General features: G+C 46.9%; 1 long non-coding RNA gene across 1 annotated transcript; it reads left to right on the top strand.

Moving 5' to 3' along the window:
• Positions 1-10,476: 10,476 nt before the first annotated feature.
• LOC146799583 (uncharacterized) lies at positions 10,477-19,510 on the top strand. Its single transcript, XR_014968946.1, has 2 exons — positions 10,477-11,599; positions 16,839-19,510. It is a non-coding gene; the product is annotated as an uncharacterized LOC146799583 (long non-coding RNA).
• Positions 19,511-23,165: the final 3,655 nt, after the last annotated feature.

Here is a 23,165-nt window from a genome sequence, read left to right as displayed (position 1 = left end):
ATAAAGAATCTAGCACAGCTGGTTGTAAGGCAGATGTTTGGTGCAAGGTCTGTTTGGTTGCTGCATCATGTATCGCATCCATCGCATTGGTTTGGTTTCCCGGTCTGTTTTCTGCTCTCTTTGTTGATTCATGGTTAATGGAGCTGCCTTTCATTAACAAGAAGAACTGAGATTAAACTAACCTGTCATGCTGCAGTTTATTGCTCTCTTGGTTGTGTTCTAAATTAAACTATATTTCATTTTGGAAGACATTTAATATTTCATATCATCACTACTTAGGCCTTCACGCAGTGTTCCCTGGAAACTCCGCAAGGAGATACAAGGGTCAGAATTAACGACGAATGAATTTCATATCGTCATCTGGGTTAAGAGGGATCATTGGTTAAACTCCATAAAATAGGAAATTTCTTAATGGGACGGGAATGACTAATACCTTTAACGCAAGAAAAATGTATACAAATTGTGTTTCCAATTGTAAAATAATAGAAATTATATAACAATAAAAATAAAGAATTAAGGCACAAAAGAGTAGGAGTTGATCGAAAAAAACACAGACTGTGGTAGTCTCTTTAATATATCTACAGCGAACCGGAAAAGTTAATAAGGTAGGGATGATGGGAGAGATGCACCGGAGCAAAGACTATGGGCCTCATTTACAAGCCCATTGCGCTGCCAAGACTTCACTATTTTTGATGAACCGGCAGTGCAATGATGGGCTTGCCCATATTTATAAGGCCCATAAGGTCACTCTGCATGACTTTTCATGGAAAAATATGAACATATGGGCCTATTTCATGCATTACTCTGTGTGAAAGGGGCGTTCCATGGGTTTTTCGGTGGGTGTTCCCAAGCAACATCGATAGAACCTGACACATTCCCAGATTTACAACGTTTTGTAAAGCTGGGAATGTGTCAGAATCCTACGCCTCTTCATGGGAGGCATAGGAGTGGTGCAATGAGGAGAAATGCCATCAGTGATTGTTTTTATGAAGGAAGGTGTCCCCTGCCACACAAAAACAATCATCCCCGCAATGCAGGCACCCTTGCAACATGACACAAGGATGTCTGCATTGGTACACAACTGCTGTTTGTGCGCCGGTACAGGGTGGGAGGACAGGAGGCATTACTGCCCTTTTATTTTGATGCACAGCAACACAGCAGGAAGGCTTGCTGTGCTGCCGTGAATCCAAATGTTGTTAATGAGGCCCGATGTTGAAAGAGTGAGTGATTGTAAGATGGAGATAAAACATACATTCGTAAGGCCATTAGGTTTGTACTTAATATGCTAACTCTTAAATACATAGGCATGCACAAATGTACACACACTATTTCAGCTGTATCTCTGTTTGTGCCTCATGTGTTACTGACCTTTTACGTTTTCTCCAAGCTTGCAGGTCTCCTGCCACCAGCACCGTGCATGAATGCAAGCATGGGGAATAAAGTTCATGGCACCGAAGGAGCTTAAAAAAACACAAATGCACTGACATTAAAACAAGGCCGTTTGGCTTTACTAATGTTTGTTTTGTTTGACACTGTCCACGTTCTGCAGCAGTTCAGCAAATTAGTAGTGACAGTGATAAAGCAACGACAAATCAAAAGATCATGTAACTTCTATATGGAGATGGGATTCATCTACCACATACACTTATCTTTGCTCAGAGAGTGTGGCAGCCAGTTAAGACCTTCCCTTCTCAATAACCAATCAATGGACTCCGAGGGTCTGGTGCATATTTATTGATCAGAATGAAATCCACAGCAGCAACTGTTTTATCATTACTGATCCTTTACCCTTTAGATTATAAACACACCCAATGATAGATTTTGCCCCTTAAAAGCAGACTCTATTTGAGCCAAAACTCAGGCTAAAAATATGCAGCCGTGCACTGGACAGGTGATGGAGAAAAACTCAAACTCCCACAGTACCTCCCACTCACAGCAGGGATGATAAAAAGCCATGATCAGAGCATAGAACTTGTATAGTATGACTTGAATCTCCAAAGAAGACTACACCTCAAAAATAGGCCTTTAATTGCAAAACACAAACCCTGGATCTTCCCTGAGATTAAGGGCCTCCTTTACAAGCCCATTGCTTGGAAAGAGAAAAATGCCATCAAAGGTATCCCTTCCTGCACAAAAACATTCATCCCCACAATGCAGGCACCCTTGCAAAATGACGCAAAGGTGTCTGCGCTCACTCATGGCAGCCAATTGTGTGCCAGCGCAGGGGAAAGCACACAGATGCATTCTATTGTTGTTAATACGACCCATCCGTGTGCTTTGAAAATTACACAGCTCGGCACAGCCAAATGGCTTACGGGGCCGTGCTGCATCATTTTCTTATAAATGAGGCCTGAAGTTTGTTCCTTTAGGAGAAAATTGAGGCATTCCATTGCAGCGTCTGATAAGTGCCCAAGACCAATTAATATATTGACAGCCTTCTGTGAGTTCACCTCAGTGTTAGCTGTCCACAGCAAAATAGAGGTGGAAATCGAACCCCAAATCAGCAGTTAAGCTGACCCATAAATCATTTACGTGAAAATGTATGGATTTGCAAAATAGGATGTAGGGGTCTATTAGCATGGTGGTCTGAAAACCACCCCAACCGCCATGGAAGCAGAAATAAACCTCCCGCCGTTACCGGGGAAAAACCGGCGGCTAAATTAGGAACAACCGCCAAAAAACACCAACAGCGGCAGAACAAGGCAAAGAAAAAACACCCGTAGTGGGCGGAGATGGCCAAAACCGATCTGCGGCAGTCGGTTTTGCGGCAGAAAACAATCAATCCGCTGCCAGGACACGGACAATTAGGATATCCCCGATGGTCCGACGGTACATTCCGCTGTTTCCGACCGCTGCGGTCGCAAACAGTGAAGAATGGGAGAGCCGGGGGAAGAGCAGCAGCATAGCCGCATAGCCACTGCTGCGGACGCTCTGTGACAAATAAGGCGGTCGACAGAAAAAACTCACAACAAGGCCACAAAGTGCACACAACAAACTAGCCATGCCACCCAAAAACACAGAACACACCCCAATGACACAACCACATGGCAAATACAAAAATACAAATTCCAGGACAACCCACACAACACACCTGACAGAACAGCAATACCCCATTTGGACACACCCACATAGCTGAATATAAAACCAGCTCCTTCCCTGAGCACAATCCTTTGCAATACTCCAAAACTGAAAGGCCCAACATCAGAGCACAAAAGAGAGGCAAATCAACACACCATCACTACTCGCACCACACACAGCACCACCACCACCTCCACTTCTGCACCTCTAACTCCCCTGCACATCACACACCATACCTATCACCACCACACCCACCACTCACACCCCTGCACCCATAACCCCTTTGCACATCATACACCATGGTAACACAGAAAATGCCCAAATTCACAGAGAGTGAGTTGAAGGTCAAAGTAGATGAGATAGTCAGAGTGGAACCACAACTGTTTGGTATCCTGGTCCAACAGACACCATTAGCCACAAGAGCACCAATGTGGGCAAGGATAGTCGATAAGGTCAATGCAGAAGGAACCACCCCGCGATCAAAAAGGAAATCATGAAGCGGTGGCATGACCTGAAGAGGGTTGTGAAAGAGAAGAGGAGCAAGAACTGTGAGCCGGCTCAGAGGACTGGTGGTTGCCCTCCAATTCCACCAAAAACATTCAATGCATGGGAGGAGAAGGTGCTTGCCATACTGCATCCAGAGAGTCTCACAGAAGTACCCGGGGGAGTGGAGGATGGTAAGTAAAAAACAAATGACTACTACCACACTGCTATGTACTGTCTTGCACAATTACAAAGCTACACCTCCTAGGCCCAAGTACATTCATCTGCACCACACACTCCCCAACACATGTCTCACAGATCCAACATTCACTCCCTCACATTCACCCCAAACGTAGCTAGCAACATTACCATGGGGCATGTGCACAGGCAGCCAGCACTTCAACTCCCACCAGGCCCCCTTGTCCCACAGCTCAGCAAGATGGAGCACTCCCCCCACCCCACCCAGAAGCATGTGTCAGCCATAGCATTGCTCTCTTCAAACTGACAGGTAGGTAGCCATCTTCACAGGGAGGGTGTTTGTGGGTGGGAAGACTGCACTACAACTCCCACCAGGTAGCCCTGTCCCTCCCCTGAGCAGGATGGAGCACCACCCCGACCCAGAAGCATGTGGCAGCCTTTGCATTGCTCTCTTCAAACTGATAGGTAGGCAGCGATCTTAACAGGGAGGGTGTTTGGGGGTGGGAGGCCTGCACTACTACTCCCACCATGCCCCCTTGTCCCCCAGCTCATCAAGATGGAGCACTTCCTCCCACCCAGATGCATGTGGCAGCCATACTATCACTACAAACAAACTAACAGGTAGGTAGCCAGTTACCACGGTCGTAGTGTTTGTGGGTGGGAGTCCTGCACTACAACTCCCACCAGGCACCCTTGTCCCCCAGCCCATCAAGATGGAGAACTCCCCCCCGAAGCAGTCGGAAGCCATTGTATCTCCCCAAACAAACCAACAGGTAGGCAGCCATCTTCCCAGGGAGGGGTGTATGTGGGTGAGAAGACTGCGCTACAACTCCTACCAGGTAGCCCTGTCCCACCCCTGAGCAGGATGAAGCACCACCCTCACCCAGGAGCATGTGGCAGCCATTGCATTGTTCACCTTCATCTAACAGGTAGGTAGCCATTTTGCCATGGAGGGTGTTTGGGTTGGGAGGCCTGCACTACAACTCCCACCAGGCCCCCTTGTACCACAACTCAGCAGGATGGAACACTCCCCCCACCCAGAAGCATGTGGCAGCTATAGCATTGCTCTCTTTAAACTGACAAGTAGGCAGCCATCTTCACAGGGAGGTTGTTTGGGGGTGGGAGGCCTGCACTACTCCTCCCACCATGCCCCCTTGTCCCTCAGCTCATCAAGATGGAACACTTCCTCCCACCCAGATGCATGTGGTAGCCATACTATCACTACAAACAAACTAACAGGTAGGTAGACATATTATGCTTTCTTGTCCCACCCCTGAGCAGGATGTAAGCCTCCACCACACACACACACACACACACACACACAGATGTGTCACAAAACAAAGCCAAATGTGAAAACATAACAGGTAAGTAGCCAGTACGTGCACCCAGCCAGTCTTCACAAAAAGCATGGTGCCATATGACAACACCAGCACTCTCATTGCACAAACATACACACAGATCCTATTGCCACTCTAAGGGGCATATCAACAACAACCGGCGATAATTATCGCTCAGCGCTCTTAGCGTGAGGATAATTATCGCCGGCTAGCGTGAATTTTTATCGCTGAGATAGCGTGCTATTAGCAACGCTTATCTCAATAGCGATAAAAATCTACACGCTAACAGGCTAACGTGAGATTATCGCTGGAAACCCAGCGATAATCACACGTTACCTTGTTGATAGGGACAGGCAAACTTAGCCATGATATCCTCCTTTCATAGAATATCATGGCTAAGTCAGAAAATTAGCAGACGTAAAAAAGCAGCGTTAACCGCGGTTAGCGCTGCTTTTTTTGTCTCTAACAGGGTTAGCGACATTCTTGATAATAGGAGAAATGTCGCTTAGCGACATTTCTCCTATTATTTTACTCTGGAATGCCCACTTTGCATCTCATTAGAGATGCAAGGGGAAGCGTAGAGTGAAAGGGTGCTAACATGCAAATTTGCGTGTTAGCACCCTGTTGTTGATAGGGTGCTAGTTTTATCTCTGCTTTTTTGGCTTTTAAAGCCAAAAAAGCAGAGATAAAGCCCTTGTTGATATGCCCCATAGTGTGCAGACAGCTAAGCAAATGAAACTGTCACACCAACCAAAGTGTGACACACCAATGCACATGTAGAAGAAAGTCTGTGCACAATCATGCACAGCACTGAATGACATGTGAAAGTGCCATGGGGCCAGAGCAATAAGGACCATATGAAAACAAAGAAAGCATGGTTAGTGGTACAAATCAAGATATGCACATGACAAGACAAAGGTATGCATGAGCTGACAATGGCCAGTTCATGCCCAGATGTAACGTCTGCCAGGGCAGAGTAATCAACAAAGAGTCCTCACAGGAAATCTTTGTTGTGCTAGACCCTAGATGGCAACAAGTCCCTGTAATCACAAATTATGCACGTGGCGCATGGTATGTATTGACACCTCACACCATGGACAAGTAATGCACACAGAAAACAATGTTTTGATTAGTCAACTGTATGGTGTACAAACAGTGAATGATACACACAAAGCTTGCGGGGTGCACTACAATGACCATTTCCCATCTGACCAAGAACTGACTGCAGAGGACAACACCAGCAACCTGCAGAGCCAGTCTCCCCCCCAGAACATGGACTTTCAGATGTTGACTCCCGGGATTCTCTGGACGATGAGCTCAAAGCCGGCCCATTTGGTGTGCCAGGGCGCAACAGGTCCCCGGACCCCATCATCCCCCCCACCACATCTGCTGCAATATCAACGTCTCTGCACACCCCTGTTGTTACGGCCTGTCCACTATCACCGCCACCACCACCAACATTACCACCACCAGTGCTGCCTGCAACACTACCCATGTCCCAGAGGATGACCACCCCACCCCAACAACTGAGGAGGGCAGGGAGAGCATACGGGTGCCTAAAGTGGTGAGGCAACAGGTCCGTGGCAGCAGGGCAGGTGGGAGGGGCAGGGTCACTCACAAACAACCAGAGGCTGGGACCCAATCCCTGGACCACATAAACAGAGTGATTGGGGCCTATGAACAGGCCCAGGGACGAATAGGCCGGTCTGAAGAAGTGTTCTGCGAGCTCCTCCTGCTGATGAGGTCCATCGACAGCCGCATGGGCCAAATTGTGGACCTCTTGGATCAGCAAGTGGTGGTACGTAGGGACAGGCCTGTGCCACAGACAACACCTCCACCTTCCTCTGCTGGTCTGCAGGATGACAGTTCACCATCCTCCCCTGCGGCCACAGAGAGGGGTGAGTCCTCAGATCCCACTAGCCCTACAGCAGAGGCCCCCGCTGCCAAGCGACAAAGGGGCCATCCCAAGAAATCCCCGGGAGTAACCCATGGCAAAGCACCTGCCAAACATCAGACAAAGGAGCCAGCCCTGATGGCAACCCTCTTTACCACTGCATTGACTTTTTGGACTGTCCTTCCCCACACTGCCTTGTGAATGGCATCTGTCTGTTGGACTGGGCCACCACATCAATGTGGTGACTACTCGATTATCTCATTTACCATAACTGTCAACTCACTTTGTCACCAATCACATCAATGTAAATGTTCACCCACCCTCACATGTCACCATTGTAAATAAATACTCCTTACACACATGTTGTTGTTTCTGCTCCGTCTTTATTCCAGGATGTGGAATCTTCACCATGATTACAATGTACCAGGAGTATGGAATGTATTTAGGCAAGAAGAGGTTGAAGGCACCTAGGAAAACACAACAGAACAGCATTCACTAGTCTGGGTGTGGCATCAGAGACATCATACAACACTTACCATCAAGATAATCCAACATGCACACATCACAATGGGCAACAAGTGCCAACATACTCATCCTATAGATGTTCCAAAATACCATGTCCCAGAAACATTGTCAGCCACCACTGAGTCAACAACCGGGTGCAGTCACAAATCTCACATACACCTTCACAACAACAGCAACATTACCAGACAATGGGTCTGTTGTACATTGTCACTCACCTTCAAGTGATGTAGCGGCTGATGAGCTGTTGACGCTCCCCCTCTCCACTGTCCTCATCACTGGACACGGGTCAGTTTGAAGGCGGGGGCCTTGGCTGCTCATCATCATCCTGGATCAGGGGGATCTCCTTGCGAATGGCTAGGTTGTGGAGCATGTAGCATGCCACTACAATCTGATACACCTTCCTGGGCGAGTACATCAGTGCACCTCCGGTCTTGTCCAGGCAGCGGAAACGTGACTTCAGCAGACCAAAAGTAGACTCCACCACAAGACGTGTCCTCCCATGGACATCATTGTAGCGGATTTCAGCTGGTGTCCTGGGATTCTGCAGTAGGCTCAGCAACCAAGGACGGTTGGGATATGCAGAGTCACCTAGGTGTGACAAACACAGATAAGCATTGCAATGTTGCTGTGGCAGAGGACAGCAGGTCACACACACAGCACGGTATTTGACTAGGCATACTCACCCACAATCCATGCATGCCCGGGAAGCAGCTTAGCCATCAGCTGTGGTACAATGCTGTTACGCAGGATGTACGAGTCATGGGCCGAGCCTGGAAATTTGGCACTTATGTGCGAGATGATCATATCTGCCTGGCACACCACTTGCACATTTATGGAGTGGTAATGTTTACGATTCCTGTAGATGTGCTCATGTGCCTGTGGTGATACAAGCCCAACATGGGTGCAATCAATGGCACCAACAACATGGGGGATGTGTCCAAGGGGATAAAATCTCCCTTCACAGTTGCCAATTCAAGCCACTTGGGGAAATGGATATATCTGTCCTTGTAGATCATCATAGCGGACAGAACATCACGCAGCACCATGCTGAATATAGGTTGCGACATCCCACCTGCGCTGAATACCGTGTGCTGGAATGATCCAGTGGCAAAACAATTCAGGGCCGCCATCACCTTAGACGTTGGGGTGAAAGCTGTTGGATATGTTCTGCGAGGCTGCAGGTGGGGCTCCAACATGGCACAAAGGGTCTGTAGGGTGGCTCTATCCAGACGAAATTTCCGGATGATCGCCTCATCCTCCAAGTCTGCCAGCACTGTGAAGGGACGATGCAGATTTGGTCTCCTCTTAGTTGAGATGAAAGTGGACACATGTCAATGCAATACATCATGAGATGGGCACAGCATCTCACGCTTTGGCTGACACAACGCCAACAATGACTGTCATCAAAATTGAGTTACAGACCAGCTTACATGTAGGGACACCTTCAGCTACACTAATCGTACACTTGTCAACTTACACACAACAAGTACCTCCAAAACAACCTTGGTCTATGAGAATGCACATAGGAATATGTCACATTTACCATGGGCACGCCTTTGAGTATATCATCCAGCATATGTGTAAAAATGCAACCCCGGTGTCTCATACCTAGCTGCTGTAACTGACACACCTTCAGGCGTCAGTTGAACCTGGCACACATCAACAACACAATGACCACAGGCTGAGCGTAAATGACGAGTGTGTGCATGATCAAACATAAGAGGACAGGAAAATCTCAACATGCTTCATTGAGACACATATTGCTGTGATTTTAACTGCATTTCAACACATTGACATGTGTACACATTGGAGAGTCCATAACAACACTGTCCTGTGTACAGGCCCATCAATATCACAAGTGACATGTGAGGGAGTACATGCCAATCTACAAAATCACATGCACAAACATGGCATGTGTAGTCAGCAGTGGGGTAAATGGAACGTTGGCATTGTGTGCACAATGATGTACCATTAACCATGTGGCCACTGTGCACTGTTGATGATGTGTCCATTGGTGCTGTTAAAGTAATCCGCCCCCCAAATCCCGGACACCCATATCAATGTACGGCACCCAAATCGTGGTAGCCACCACCTAGCACCAGCGGTATGTCACCACCATGGACCATGACACAATCGCGGTAGTGATAGGCAAATATGTATCGCAAAATGGCGGTTGGCATGCTCTGCCACCCATATACCGGCCACCCATATCAATGTATGGCACCCAAATCTCAGTTGCCACCGCCTGGCACCAGCGGTGTGTCACCGCCAAGGACCATGCCCTTACAGCCAATGGGATGCGCAATCGCGGTAGCATAATGCAATTTTGAAAATCACGGTAGGCGTGCTCTGCCACCGCGGGGCTGGTCATTGAATGCAATTGAAAGATGCACCACCGCGGTAGCGCACGCCTGGACCCTGCGGTGTGTCACCGCCATGGACCATGCCCTTACAGCCAATGGGAAGCACAATCGCGGTAGCATGATGCAATTTTGAAAATCGCGGTAGGCGTGCTCCGCCACCGCGGAGTCGGTCATTGGATGAATTTGAAAAAAGAAGACCTGGAACACCAATTGCAGCACCTTAGCACCACTGAAGCGACCTCAGGGGGATATATATGTGTGGGAGAGAGCCACACATCTCCACTGCTCCAGAGCCTGCTGCCTGAGACCCCTCACCTGCTGCTGCCGCCAGGGACTGCTGCCTGAGACCCCTCATCTGCTGCTGCCTCCAGGGACTGCTGCCTGAGACCCCTCATCTGCTGCTTTCTCCAGGGACTGCTGCCTGAGACCCCTCACCTGCTGCTGCCACCGCTGCTGTCTCATGTCCACAATGATGGCAAGGACTGAGAAGATCCGTGCCAGTCTCTTCACCAGCAAGGAGCTGGAGGTCCTGGTGGATGAGGTGCTCACACAGCACCCAAGGCTATATGGTGCCCCTAATGTCGTGGTAAGTTTTCAACAGTGGAGGTGAGAGTGCGGGGGGGCACACATGTAGTTGGTCTGATGCAGTATGTGCCTGAGGGTGTGGGGTTGTGTCATGCACTGCCTAACATGCTTTCTCCAGGGGGAAGGGGGTGTACCCTATTCCACACGTTTCCCTGTCTGCACATCAAGTTTGAGGGACATGTGTTGTCTTGTCAGCCATACAGTGATGCAGCAAGTTGGTAATGCAGGAGTCAGGACAGTGATTGCTTGTGTGAATGGCTGTGTGGGTCCCTGTTGTCCATCTCAGTGTGAGCCTACCTGGTCTGCACAGTCACCGCCCAAAATGACAAGGACACATCACTGAACTTACAGAGTTTTACATGTGTCTCATCTCATTGCACTCCAGCAATGAGCCATCTCAGCCCTGTAGATTGCACACGACAGCCCTCGTGAGAAGGGTGTGGGTTTGTGAGATCATGTCCCTCAATGTGACATCCATGACACAGTGAGTTATTCACAGGGCAAGGACATTGAGGGCTGTGCAGTGTTGGACACAGTGAGTCTACCCCCAAACACATGTTGATATTTGATGTATGTCTTGCTCAACCTAGAAATGGATAGTAGATGTGGGCAGACTACACATGGCTTACTGTGCTGGCATCCTGCATGTGTATGAGATGTGCAGGTACTGTGTCCCCCCTCACACCTGCATGCACTTACGTGTGCTTTTCCCATGCAGATGTACAATGTGAGATGCATTTTTTTTCTCAGAAAAACAGATCTGTGGATTTGGGATGAGTCATTATCATGCTAATGTCCTGAGGGATTTTGTTACATAACTCTGTGTCACTGATGTTTTCCCACTCTTGTCTCCCATGCCTGCAGCTCAAAGTACACCAGCATAAGGCTGTGTGGAGGGCCAATGCGACCAAGGTGCGGGCTCTGGGTGTCTCAAACTGGCGGCGCGCCCACTGCTACAAGAGGTAGGACGACATCTGCCAGCTAGCAAAGAACATGGCGGAGATGACACTGGGGCTGCTCCCTCGCACTGGCAGGTTGGCATGGTGCAGCATGACACCACTGATGGGCCTAATCTTGGCCGTAACACAGTCTGAGCTGGATGCACGTTTGAAGGAGCATCAGCAGAAAAGCTAGGGGTGAGTATTCTGGGAAGGGTGACTTTCGCTGTGAGTGGCTGAATGTGCACACAGATTGTGCCAGCGCTGGCCTATGTGATGTTGGTAGTGTGATGCAGTGGCTTGTAAGTGGCCTCTGTGCTGGGTGCAACTGTCATGCATTTGCCCTACCTGTATTTCCTAATGTAATTTGAGTACTGGGCATTTCCATTGCATTCTGAGTCGTGGGCTTCAGGTATCGTCTGCATTGGGGTAGTCTGGGAAATCCCATGGAAGTGAACGGCAGCGTGCCTGTTCTGAGTGTGCTTTCATCAATGAGTGCATTGTCTGACCTCGGATTTGTGAGGCGTAGACATCTGACACCAATGTGCAACTGAAGTTGTGCCCCAAATTACAACATAGTGGATGGCATGGGCTCATGTCCATTGTGGAATGTCATGTTGTAGTCTGTATCTGTGTTGTTCCCTCCTGCTCCATCCAGATCTGACAGTGTCAACATGTTGTAGGCTTCATCCTTGCCCCCATCATGGCCCTAGGTGTGCTCTGAGCTATTTGTGTGTCTGGTTGAACGGAGCCATCAGCAGGCTGTTGTGCTGTGTGGTCATCACATGGCTCACTTATTTTTTTTTATTTTATAAAGTTTTATATAGTGCAAACCAGATCCCGAGGGATATCAGAGCGCTTTACAGAAGGATGAAAGGGAGAGTAATACTCCAGTAACAATATCAAATAAGAATGCCAAACAGTTGTAGTCACAACAGTCATAGACAAATGATACACAGCGAGAAGAGAGGGAGAATAAAATTCTAGTACGATATCGGATAGGAATACCAAACAGTTATAGTCACAATAATCACAAACAAATGGTACACAGCGAGCAATGTGATTAACAGGTCAATAACAGGCTGCTACGAGGGGCACACCTTACGTCCGAGAGGAGCAGAGAGCACAAAAAAACAAAAGGAAAAAAAAACACATGATGGTAACAAGGATGAAGGGTTATTCAACACCTGTTGAAGGATAAGTGGTAGTGTGCGAATGCACATCGCCCAAATTAAGGTAAAAATGTGTTCATTAGGAAACTTTTGACTTCAAGTATGAAAGCAGTAATTGATGATATTCTGCGCAATTCCGGTGGAAGAGAGTTCCAGATCTTTGGTGCAGCACCTGAGAAGGCTCGACGACAAGTTCTCTTTTTATTGATGATACGTGGTTTCAGAAGGAAGTTGTTAGCGCTTATTGAAGCTCTCTCGCCACATGATAATTCAAGCTTTTGTGCTAGGTACCTGGGGGTGTTGTCATGCAGGGCTTTGTGCGCTAGAACGATAATCTTAAACTGGATTCGAGCTTCATAGGGCAGCCATTTAAGAGACTTTAGGACTGGTGAAATGTGCTCATTTCGTTTGGTACCAGTAATTAGTCTGGCCGCCAAGATCAGTGCTGACCTTAGTGGAGCCAGGGTGTATTTGGGAAGGCCACAGAGCGTAGCGCTGCCATAATCTAGCCTCGGCAAGACCAGTGCTTGGACCGCTTGTTTGAAGTCATTTTGTGGAAGGAAGGGCTTGATATTTCTAAGTGTCCTCATCAAGTGATTAGCTCCCTTACATACGTTGTTGATATGATTTTTCATATTCAGGTGCTTGTCCAAGATGATTCTGAGGGATTTGGCAGAGTCTATGATGAGAGGGGTGCAATTGAAAACAGTGAGGTGAGTCAGCCAAAGGTCTAGCTTGAAGGGGTGGTTCGGAGGAGAGATGAGAAGGAATTCAGTTTTGGAGGTGCCGAGCAGGAGGTGGTTCTCAGTTAACCAATTTTTTTTTCTTTCTTTCTTTTTTATTCCTCATATACCGTAGAGAAAATTGCATTCCTGATGGGAGGCCATAACCTCTCCTCAACGGTCGTCCTATCCCGGCCCTGGTGTTGTAAGACCGATGTGGAAAGAGAAAGGTTCAAACCCTCTTGCAATCACTGCTTCCACTGACCACTTCTTTTTACGCTGCTAGGTGACCCAGCGTCATTTTGAAGGGACCAGACAGACAGTGCCCAGGTGAAATCATAGGAATATTCTCTATCTGTTCCGCCATGCGACCAAGGGTGCCCAGACTTTTCCGTAACTATTACTGTCACATGCCATATCTGATTCACTGGTATAAATTATATATTTCAGACACTCCATAAAAGTTGGGGCATTTGTATTCTTCCAGGCCCTACATATCTCTCGTCTTGCAAGGATGATCACATAGAATACAAGTTTAGATACCGGTTCATTAAGATGATAATCTGTATGTAGTCCAAACATGATCAATCTTGGCGTAATTTCAATCTGTTTATCTAATACCTCAGATAAAAAAGCTTGCACCTTTACCCAATAGCCTGCTATTTCGGGACAATCTATAAACATGTGGAAGTCATCTGCCGCAGGTAATTTACATCTTGGGCATTGATGATATAGGCCTGTAATCTTTGTTAACTTTTTTGGGGACATATATACTCTATATGTAGTGTATAAATGATTTCTCTTAAGAGGAGCTGATTTGACCACAGCATGTAGCATGGTATAGGAGTCTCCCCATACTTTCATAAGGTTATTTGGATCCGTATTATTAAAATTGCCCCAAAGTGTATGAAGTTCGGATTCTGTTATACCTTCCATCTCTAGAATAGCCGTGTACCAGAAGGAAACCTCCTGCTTCCACCTGCCCTTTCTTAATACATAGTCAAACTTAGGGTTCAGTGAGTCAAAATCCCACAGTTTGGTAACCCACCATCCTGCCAGCTGATAGTATTTATACCTGGATAGGGTTCCACCTGTCAGGCTGGATAACGACTCCCAATTCAACAACTGCGAGTCTTTCTGCAGATCCTGCCAATAGGACAGACCAGCCATTTTAAGAGGAGTTAACCAATTTTGAGTAGACGTTAAGGTAGAGTTTAGTGTTATTATGTTATCCAGGGATGACATTTTCAGGTAAAGTTGTGTCGTCAGCGTACATATGGAAGGGAATGTTCTTGTCATTCAGAGAATTAGCAAGAGGTTCTAAAAAGAGGTTGAAAAGGATAGGAGAGAGGGCGGAACCTTGGGGGGCACCCATGAGTACTGGAGAGGGCTGGGAGAGGGAGTAGTTTGCCTTAACTCTTTGTGTTCTTTGGTGGAGGAAGGAGGAGAACCATTGTAGCACCAGACCTGAGAATCTCATCCTGTTCTTCAGAGTGGAAAGGAGGTTGTCGTGATTAACCGTGTCGAATGCGAAGGAAAGATCAAGGAGGATCAGGAGGCAGGAGTCATTTTGGTCGAGTATATTTAATATGTCGTCCATGTGTGAGTGCCGATTCTGTGCTGTACCCTTTCCGAAAGCCTGATTGATGTTGGTTAAGGATTTGGAAATTCTCCATGTGAGCACAAAGTTGGGATTGTACACATTTTCCGAGAAGTTTAGCTAGAGTGGGGATGTTAGATATGGGGCGGAAATTATTGAGGTCAGATTTCTCTGCGGTTGTTTTTTTTAGTATGGGTGATACCTATGCTGCTTTTAGACATTCGGGGATCGTGCCTTGGGATAGAGAAGAGTTTACTATCCTTGTCCATGTGGGAATGAGAGCGTTCTTGATCTCTTTGAAGATGGTCGGGGGCAGTGGGTCACTGAAGTGGTTGGATGGATTGATGATCTGGAGAATCCTGTAGATGTCTTTTTCACTGAAAGGGGTAAAGGTGCTCCATGAGGCCTTGTTCTTGATGATCAGGCTAGTGGGAACGGGCTTTTCTATGACAAGAGGTGGTGCGGGCCCAGAAGCTGGTATTAGAGCCTTCTTGGAGGCAAGTTCACTGGAGATGAGTCGTGATTTCTCAATGAAGAAAGCAGAAAATTCATTGCCAGATGGTGGGCTGACATTGGAGACAGAGTGATTTGTACCCGCAGTTGATTGTTGTTTGACCAGTTCAAAGAGTTTCTTGGGGCTATTAGCGGCTTGATCAAGTTGTTGTCTGAAGTTCTCTGCCTTAGCGCACTTGATTTGCTTATTGTAAATACTCCTGATATCTCTAAGGAATTTTAGGTGTTCCAGGGAGGGATTGGACTTCCAGGCTCATTCAGCTGCCCTAAGATTGCGCCGTTCCGTGTTTAGATTGTCATTGTACCATGGTTTGGATTTTTTTGTTCAGGTATTTTTTAGTTGAAGTGGTGCAATATAATCCAGGATGTTAGAGATGGTCGAGTTGTAGGCGTCGGTGAGTAACTGAACCTCACTCATGTCGGCTTGGGAGGAAAGGGAAGTTTTACAGTGGTCAGCTAATTCAACTGGGTTAATTGAGCTGAGATCCCTTATCCAGATCTTAGATTTTGTTGGATGAGCCTTCCTCAGCTTCACCTCCATATTGATATAGAAGAGAATGCAGTGGTGGTCTGACCAATCGCAAGGGGTAATGGATTCAAGTGTGATGGACTGCCCTTTTGAGATAATGAGGTCTAAGGTTTCACCTTTGTTGTGTGTTGGTTGGTCACAGTGCTGCTTAAGTTAATAATCCTTCAAAAAGTCTTTAAGGCAAGTAACCGCTTGGTCATTAGGATTAGACCAGTGGAGATTGAAATCGCCAAGAAAGATTTGGGACATGGCTGAGTCGATATTACTGAAGATGATCTCCATTAGTTGTTCAATGAAAGGGAGGTTGTCTCCTGGAGGGTGATAGAAGGTGTGAAGTTTGCAGACCGGCCGGTGGTTACTTGCGATGTTGAGACAAAGATATTCACAAGCAGAGGGCGGAGAGGACTCTATGTGGGATATCGAGAGTGTGTTCCTGTGAATGCAAGCTAGGCCCCCTTCAAGCTTCATGACTCTGTCTAGCCTAATTATTTAGTGAGTAGGAGGTACAAGGAGGCCTAAAATAGGAGTGGAGGCTGGATTTAGCCAAGATTCAGTAAGGATGATGATGTCAAGATCATTGTGTTGGATTAGGTCGAATATTTCGGAGGCATGTTTGCTGGCTTACCTGCAATTGAGTAGAACACATTTCAAACATGGAGGATTTGTGGCTGAGGGAGTCTGGGTGACATTCACTCTCTTGAGATTGTCTTTAAAACTTTAAAACTTATGCCTGGTTTTCTTGTTTACATGCACTGTTTGAGTCAGAAAAGTGAGTTAGCACAATGTTATTGCACAGGGTGGTGTGCAACATGTAGATTTAGTCATCTTCAGTGATGCTTTGCTTGCATATGATTGTTATGTTGCTGCCACTGAACTGACCCTACTTCTCTCTCTCATGCAGCATCTCCCGTGGTCACGGAGGGACAGGGGACGGACACCACTGGTAGGGAATCAAGCACAACAGCTGCACATGAGCACAGTGACACAGATGTGACCAGCGCCTCGGAGGGGGACAGGAGTCTGCTGGAGGAATCACTGCCAGAGACGCAAAGCATAACGTCATCTGATGCCAGCAGTGATGCATTCATGTTGGCGGGCACAGGGGATGGGGACTCTGCCCCATCTTCCACCACACAGCGAACAGTGCCCACCCTCCCAGCCACTTCCTCTGGTGCTGCCCGTGTTCGCCCCAGTAAGAAGGGAAGAGTGTCCTTCACCGCAGGCACTGCTGCCCCTGCCCCTGTCCCCCCTGCTGCCATCAGTGCTGAGTCTGTGGACCTTTGGCGCCAGCTGTGTGTGGGCCAGACAGCTCTCCTCAATGCCTTCATAGACCACGACAAAAAATTGGCACAGGTGGTTGCTTTCATGGAGGGCATACATTCAGACGTGGGTGGGCTGCACCGAACTGTCCAGTCTTTGTCCTCTGCAGTGACGGCAGCCCTTCAACTGGCACAATCTCATAGTCCAGCTCCAGTCCCTTTGTCCACCCCCCTGCCAGAGGCCACGTCTGACGATAGTGACCATGCTTCACAGACCTCAAGGTCACGATACAGCGCACGAAGCACACAGCAGCAGCAGCATCCAAAGCGGTCCAGGGCACAGACACCATCCCCATAGAAAACTAAAGCTACCCCAGAGCGCAAATACAAAAGTCCGTCAGGCGACACCAAGGCCCGAAAAGCAAAGAAGCAGACCTCAGGGTCACATGCCTCAGAGGCATCCCCAGCCAAGGACTCTCCTGCCAAAAAGCATCTCGCAAAAACAAGCAGAGAGTTTCCATGCCCACTGAGAAGTTGGTGACTCACAAGGGTACACATAAGAAGGGCTCAAAGGCAGATTCGCCCACTACCTCGACTCCCAATACAAGCCCAGTGAAGCAGGGAAAGGAGGGCACTGTAGGGGGAACATATGGTAAACAGGGGATGGCGGGGAAAAGGCAAGGCCAGGCGAAGCGTACTGCTGGATCCAGTGCGTCCCCAGAGGATGGGCCAGCATCTCCATCTGGTGCAGCTTTGGTGGTGAGTGTGCTTGTTTTGTCCACACAACTTCCCATTAATCCCAAGTCAGGGAAGCCATTTAAAATCCCCAAGAAGTGGAAAGACACCCCTCCACAATCTCCCAACCACACTGTGTCTCACGTCCGCATGACTCCACCTCCACGTGCCACTACACCACCTGGTCCAAGCAGCCCTCCGGCTTCCCAAACCACTGATAGCTCTACCTCAGCTGGGCCTATCTCTCCCCGGTCAAGTGCTCCAACTGTCCCTGACACACAGCCAGCTCCCTGTCCGACTGATAGCCAAGTCTGAGTGGTAGTCACCCTCACACACCTGTCTCTCCCACAGCGGTGCTTGTACTGCCCATTGTTACCCCCCTGACTGTGTTGCTGACCAAGGCAGGGTACAGTCGCACACATTCTCTGTGCAGCTTCTCATGGACTCACTCTGCACTTTGTCCTGCACACTGGCCTTGTCGTTCACTGCTGTGTGCCCCTTGCCTGTGCAGCTGCTCATGGTCTCACTCTGCACTGTGTCCTGCCCACTGGCCTTGTTGTTCACTGCTGTGTGCCCCTTGCCTGTGCAGCTTCTCATGGACTCGCTCTGCACTTTGTCCTGCCCACTGGCCTTGTTGTTCGCTGCTGTGTGCCCCTTGCCTGTGCAGCATCTCATGGTCTCACTCTGCACTTTGTCCTGCCCACTGGCCTTGTCGTTCGCTGCTGTATGCCCCTTGCCTGTGCAGCTTCTCATGGACTCACTCTGCACTTTGTCCTGCACACTGGCCTTGTTGTTCACTGCTGTGTGCCCCTTGCCTGTGCAGCTTCTCATGGTCTCACTCTGCACTTTGTCCTGCCCACTGGCCTTGTCGTTTGCTGCTGTATGCCCTTTGCCTGTGCAGCTTCTCATGGACTCACTCTGTATTTTGTCCTGCACACTGGCCTTGTTGTTCACTGCTGTGTGCCCCTTGCCTGTGCAGCTTCTCATGGTCTCACTCTGCACTTTGTCCTGCCCACTGGTCTTGTCGTTCACTGCTGTGTGCCCCTTGCCTGTGCAGCTTCTCATGGACTCACTCTGCACTTTATCCTGCCCACTGGCCTTGTCGTTCACTGTTGTGTGCCCCTTGCCTGTGCAGCTTCCCATTGACATACTCTGCACCTTGGACTGGCCACTGGCCTTGCTGTTTTCCCCTTGCCTGTGCAGGTTCTCTTGGACATACTCTGCATCTTGGACTGGCCACTGGCCTTGCTGTTTTCCCCTTGCATGTGCAGCTTCTCATGGACATACTCTGCACCTCGGACGGGCCACTGGCCTTGTCGTTCTTTGCTGTGTGCCCCTTGCCTGTGCAGCTTCTCATGGACATACTCTGCACCTTGAACTGGCCACTGGCCTTGCTGTTTCCCCCTTGCCTGTGCAGCTTCTCATGAACATACTATGCACCTTGGATTGGCCACTGGCCTTGCTGTTTTCCCCTTGCCTGTGCTGCTTCTCATGGACATACTGTGCATTTTGTACCTTGCTCTTCTCTAATCCTGGTGCCTATCTGTGCAATATGTGAATAAAGACAGTTGCTCCTGTTCTCTGTTTTGTCAGTGTCCTTACTAAATAAAGTTTTTTCTGTATGAATATGGTTTACTGTGCCACGTGCTCTGTGTGCCACTTCAACATTGCCAATGGCTTGTCTCACTTATTCTATTTTTTACAGGGTTGACAGGGACTTCAGTTCTTCCTGACTCTGATACTTCTGGGTGCAATGATGTTATTTTTAGATGAAATACCGTTATCATTATTATTCTTTGTTCATGTTGGCTATATTGTACACATGTCAGGTTTGGGGGCACTGCCAGCACATAGTGGGATTCTATCCACAGGATTGCAGGCAGGCTGGCCAGGGTCATCATGTATGTGTGTTCTTGCTTTTATGTGTGCCCAGCAGTGTAGGTGTATGCTCATCTTGTGATGGTCAGTCATCCTAGTCACATGGGTTACTTTCAATGTGTGCACTTGGGTGGTCAAGAAATGAGCAGTGTGAAGGGGGTGACTTTGTCGGGAGTGTTGATGTGTGTGTGCCCCTGCAACGACACACATGTCACCCAGGAGTTGGTTGCCTGTTGTTTGGATTGTTCAGTCCTGTGATTGTGATAGTGTGCACATGTGTGAGTTGTATGTTGTGCGCTGTGCAGTGTGTTGGTGTGTCCTTGCAGGTTCTGGCTGTCTCCTACTTGTTGTTTTTGACAATTGTGAGTATGCAGAGTGTGTGCCTGGCAATTCAGTGTTGTGTTTTGTTGATCAGCCATGTGTCTTGATACTGTTTGTACTCACTGTGCAGACCTGCTGATCCACACTGACATTGTGGGTGTGTTTTCTCATGTACTGCTGTCACATGGTGCTTTATTGCCTCCAGTATGGCATGTTGTGTGTGGTGTCATACCATCCCCTATCCTTTCTTCAGATGCCTACCCATTGTGAGTTTGCACTCTCTCTATTTGTGTATGGTACACTCCTGCCATGTCCACTACTGACGTGCACAACACTTCACTTTGATGTCAGCTGTCCCCTTTGTTTGCCTGTGTGTGTGCCTCCCCATCACTTTGTTTGTGACACTGTGCTTTGTGGTGCAGATCTTTGCCCAGGAGCAATGTGCCACTCAGGACATTTTTTCAAATGGTTATATGTGATGTTCTTGTACTGTTTAGCAGTCATGGTTGCTCATATGCAGTTCAACTGTTTGTGCTGCCCAGTCCTCTGGTCAAGTTGTTTCCACTTTTGTGTCCCTGACTTGTGCATCTGTGGGTGTTGTTGATGCAGCGCGGAATGCAAAATCCCTCCCTTCGTCACAGATCATAGATCACACACAATCACTACATTCGCTGGTGGGGCCCATAACACCAACATACATCCTTCTAATAACCTGTTTCAAGGAGGTGATTGTTCCACTCGCTGTAATGGAAGAGAGTACTCATGTATCCCTATTCATAAAGATCTAAACTTCACCTTTAGTATTCCTCCCATGAATAGGCCATGGATCTACTAGCTGCAGGTTGGAGTGATAACAAAATCTATAACATCATTTACATAAATACATTTTCTCGAATAATAACGACACAACACAGTTCTTGTAAAAAGTCTTACATTTTTATCTAAATAATTGAAATTTGAGTCTCTGGTTTAATCAAGCAAAATAGATCATCATAGTTACCTATTCTGACTAAAAGTCGCCCTCTAAGTCAAAACCTTGGTCATCAGTTCATACTGTCAGAGTCTTAGGAAAACAGCTGTCCTGCAGTGTCACCGTCCTCTCCGTCAGCATAACGTCAGGAAATCGAAAATCCTCTGAAGGGTCTCTCTCTTCATCCTCTCTATTCTACCATTTTTATAGTAAATTTACATTCCAAAGTGTAACAAATGATATTTTGAATGATTCTTATTGATCCATTTAAAATTGTTCGACTTCTTTCCCATATGTATAATGTGTCTTTAGATATAGTTCCAATTTTCTCCACAGAATAGTATCTTTTCATTGTTTCTTTCAGAGCAGCTGGCTGGTAGCCCGGTGTGTCCTTGGGTGGCACAGTTGAGTTAGGGTCGTTCAAAGGCCACTGCAGCTGATGGCGACGCATGCGCACTTCACCCAGAGATGCTCACAAATGAAGTCAATCTCGTCTGATAGGGATGTCGGCCACCAAATGGTCAACTTAAGCAAAGAAACACAAAACGTAATTAATACATGGACATGACTAGTAAAATGCTATCCCCTTAATAATACCCATATGTGTGTGTATTTATCTAGCAGAAGCAACACTTAATGCGGGTTATATTCACATTAATAAAGCACTCATCATGAATACATCACGGAAGCAACATTTAATCATGCAATTTCTGATTGTCTATTATTAATATGCATACAAAAATTAGTTTACGTATTAATTAGGCCATGCAAATGCAATTCCCACGTGTATTTCTTATATTAGTAATGTTGGTCAATTCACACAGCAAACAATTAGTACAATTACTATTAATTAATTATTCATTTTAATCTAAACATGCAAAATGGAGAGGGTATACAATTTTTAAAGAAAACCCCACTCCAGCAATCCCCCCTTTGGTGATTTTATCACCACCACAACACTAAATGTATTCACCCTTTTAAATTGAAATGTATTCTTGCTCTTAGTTATAATTCAGTTTCTTCTTCATCTCATTTTACCTTTTTATAGAAACTTTCTTTCCACTCTTCTAAAGTTATCTTTGTTAAGTCTCCTTCTTTCTTTTTAGTTTTTCTCTTTTTATTTTATTCTTTGTTTTCTTGTTTTTACAACACATACATCCTAATCTTAATATTAATAGCATGAAAATGGCACATGTTAATGTAAATAATATCTTACCTATAACTGTACTACCTATTTTCACTAAGAAATTTTTAATAGCAGCAATTTTCTTCAAAATCTTTTCCCAAACACCTTCAACCTCCAGTGGTACAATTTCGTCATGCAATTCAGTAATATTTTTAATATAAACTTTTAGATCTTTGCTTTCGTCTGGAATATAGGTGCAACAATGTTGAACTTTCAGCATTCCACAGACTCCACCCTCTTTTGCCAATAAGATATCAAGGGCAAGTCGATTTTGCATTACCATAGCACGCATAGCAACCATTTCAGTATTAACCAATAAAATTCCTCCAGCAGTGCTAGTTGACAAGCGATCCACTACTGTTGATAATCTTCTAATAGTGTTCGCATTCAGAGATATTCCTACTGCCGGTATCAATGCTCCAAAAATGTCACCTACAATTTCTGCCCAAGATTCTCTTTTACTACGTGTTAATTGATTACCTAACCTATATTCACCATCTTTACCTCTATCCATGTGAAAGATTTTTGGAAAGACCAGGCCTACGTAACATGTGCCATACCAATGGTCTGGCAAACGATAATATGCCCTGTTCCCACAGATAAAATAAAGTCCAGGGAAAACTGGATCTCTTCCACCTTTAAATCCCCATCCACCTATGATTCGGTATGTATCATGGCACTCACTATTCCCTACAAAATGATTGTCGTACGCCGTTTGATTTCTTCTTATACACAGTTTCCCTTTCTGAGGCCAATCTAAAGCCAAAGTTGGATTAGACTCTCCCTTCATATGTTTTTCCATTTCTACATCCCAGACTGTTTTCTCCTCTTTTCCTTCAGATCCCTTTCTTTTCATTTTCAATCTCCTTTCCTCGACCA

Source organism: Triturus cristatus, chromosome 9, assembly GCF_964204655.1.
Source record: "Triturus cristatus chromosome 9, aTriCri1.1, whole genome shotgun sequence".
Classification (NCBI taxonomy): Eukaryota; Metazoa; Chordata; class Amphibia; order Caudata; family Salamandridae; genus Triturus; species Triturus cristatus.
Note: the sequence above shows the minus strand (reverse complement) of the source record. Positions and strands in the feature narration are given on the sequence as shown.